Source organism: Aptenodytes forsteri, unplaced genomic scaffold (genome assembly GCF_000699145.1).
Source record: "Aptenodytes forsteri isolate BGI_AS27 unplaced genomic scaffold, ASM69914v1 Scaffold289, whole genome shotgun sequence".
NCBI classification, from domain to species: domain Eukaryota; kingdom Metazoa; phylum Chordata; class Aves; order Sphenisciformes; family Spheniscidae; genus Aptenodytes; species Aptenodytes forsteri.
This window is the reverse complement of record NW_008795025.1, coordinates 3,917,789-3,920,839: the sequence shown is the minus strand read 5'-3', so window position 1 is coordinate 3,920,839 and position 3,051 is coordinate 3,917,789.

Here is a 3,051-nt window from a genome sequence, read left to right as displayed (position 1 = left end):
GGGGGGGGAGCCATGGGTAACAGCCTGCACCCATTCACAGATAACACTGGCTCTCCCACGCCGGCTGCCAGCACGCCTCAAGCTGCTCCTAATCTGCCTGCTCGCAAAAATACATCTCGCTTGGGCTTTTTGCCCCCCTCCCTCCCCTGCTGCTCAGGGGAGCTTGTTTATTGCTGGGTTGCAGGGAAACTGTGACCTCCGCTGCCTGCCATCCCTTCGGCTCCCCATCCCTGGGAGCGGCGGTGGGCTGGCATGCCAGCTGGGGACACGTGAGGGGACATACAAGGGGACACCCGCTGCTGCGCGGGGGCGAAGGCAGGGCAGGGCGCCTGGGTCCTGATTTTGCTGTGTCCCCAGATGCGAGAGGAGGGGAGTGGGAAGGGGATTTCGCAATCACAAGTTATATTAATTAGACCAGTGTCAGGCTTTCAGATGGTTTCTGCTGACAACCTCAGTGCAGGGGCTGAGTATTGATGAGCCCAAGCGTGAGACCTGGTGAGACCTGGGGAGGTAGGAATGGGGGTGAAATTAGTTAATACGGACCATAAAGCTGCACAGGTGAGGATGGGGAAGACAAGCTCCTGCTGCCACTTTGGGGCTTGTCTAAGGTGGCAGAGGAGGAGATGTCTGGGGGCAAGGACACCATGTGGGTGAGATGCTCTTGGTGGGTGGGGATGGGCTCCCCACAGCACGGGGGACCGCTGTGCCCCCTGCGCCCAGCCTGGCCTGCCTGCAGCAGACAGCTTTGGATGAGAGGGGCAATGGGGTGGTCAGAGGGATGGGAGAGCCCAGGGGAGATAGGAAGAGCTTGGCTGGTGTGGCTTAGCAAAGCAGGGAGCGTGAGGGGGACACGGAGCCTGCCCCCTCCCAGCCCATGCCCAGGTCTTCAGCAAATTGGCCCCAGTTGATTTCTAAATAAATTCTTCAGCTGAGACCAGGGAACAACAGGATCTGGCCTTTTTTTTTTAGCCCTCAGCTTAATTTCTTTCACAAAGGAGGACACAGCCAGGGGAGGCAGGGCCTGGCTGAGCAGCCCTCTGTGGGAAATGGGGTGGGTTTCATGCCGTCCGCTGGTTTATTTGTATTTTTAGAGCGTGCTGCAGGCACGAGGTCACCGAAGTGAGTGAAATTCCACCCTGGAGCCCAGAGCAGCTCCCCGTCCCCATCCCTCTCCTCAGGGACAGGATGGAGTCAACAGCTGAGCCAGGGCTCAAGTGTCCTGGCTGCGGCGGTGCCCGGCTGAGGTGAGGGGCTCAGGGCAGCTGGGTGGGTGGGTGCTGGGGCTCCGGGTGGAAAAGCTGGGGACCAGCAAGGCAGTGGGCAGAGGACAGCCCTCCTGCTGTTTTCACTTCTAGAAGAGCCCCCTGGGAGTGAGAGCCTGGCCATGCCATGCTGGAGACCCCGTCCCAGGGTGGCACAGGGTGCCCGAGGGCTCTCGGTGCAAGTGGTCTCAGTGGGGTAGGATGTTTGGTAGGATGATGGGCACCCTGCCCTGAGGGAGCTGGGGGCGTGGGGATGCTGAGATGAGACTGGGACAAACTGGGGAGAGGTGGGGAGCTCAAATATGTCGAGGAGGAGGCCAGGGTGTACCATGCTTGCTCAATGGAGTGGCAACGTGGTGAGTCAAAAGCTGAGGGGGGTGGGGGGAAAACCTAGCAAACGGGAATGTGTGGGGGCTTAAAATGGCACAGCACATCTCCTTGAGAACACACCTCGGGTCTCTTCATCATCTCCAGCAACAAATGATGCAAGTGAAGCATCTCGCTAGGGCTTGGGCTCGACAGTGAGTGAGTCAGGTGGGCGGGAGTCCCAACTCTTGAATCACCGCTGGCAGCACTGCCGGATGCAGCCTCGGCGCTGGGAGCTCCCCCTGTCCACTTTCACTTCCAAGGGGTGATGGAGTCACAGCCCCAGTGGGGTGGCTGCAGTGGAAAACTGTCACTTTATGAGCTAAACCTGAAATAAAGAGAGAAACTGTCCCCTGGGATGCTGACCTAACCGGAAAGTGTAGCAAGAGATGCTCCAGAAAGAGCAGAAAGTGTCAGTTCCTCGCTTTAAGGCAAGCAATTTGCCTAGCAATTAGGACAAGCAAGACGTGCTGAGAGTCATTGTTTGAGAGCTGCTCCTCGTGAGGTGTGAAACATCTTCCTCTGCTTTTTCTGATGATCTTCTAGGAGATGGTTTTCCCTGCTTGAGCTACCCAAATGCTTGGCACCACCCGGTTCAGGTGGCCCGAGCACCCAGCGGTGATCACATATGCAGGGGGCCAGTTGCTTTCATCCAGAGATACATACACTGATGGGAGTCAGTAGGACCAACATTCAAACCACGGCTTGAACCTCAAAGTAGGAGGATGCCCTGCATGAGGGAGCCGAACTCCAGGAGAAGGGGATGCAAAGCACTGTTGTTATTGCTAGAAACACAGTGCAGCCTTTGACTGCCAGGGCTGCTGTGTGGCACTTTGTGGGCTTGCATCAGGGAATAATGTACCCTGTTATGCATGGCCTGTCGTTTCGTTAGCCTGCCCCCTCCTTTGATCTCAGACTTGGGGACTGGGATCTCTTTTCTGAGCCATCCTTCCCTGGTCTGGTGGCACAGGATGATGTGATGGGGAGAGGATGGCTGGCTCTGCAGGGCAGTAGAGTGGGCAGGGGATGCCCCATGGGCATGCCAAGTCCTTTCTGCGAGTCCATGCTGAGAGCAAGGACTCCCCTCCACCCTGTGCCCACACCTCGCCTCTAACACCCTACAGTTTTGGGGTGATTTTTTCCCTCTAATACACAACCCCGTGCCTGCCTGCACCTCCTGGGTGTCATACTGCAAGTATGTGGCTCTGCTCCAGGGCATCCCCTCTGTTTTTTTTTTTCCTAGGTCTTGTTCTCAAAGATTCATCCCCTTTTTTTCCAAAGCAGGCTGTTTCCTCTAATAGCAAGTGCCCAGCCACCAGCAGCTGAAGGCTCAGTTGCTTTGCCTTATGCACGAAACTTTCCACTTGTGCTTTTCGTCTTTCCAGCCGAGGGAAGCGCCTGCTTTCCCCAGCCTCTTGCTTGC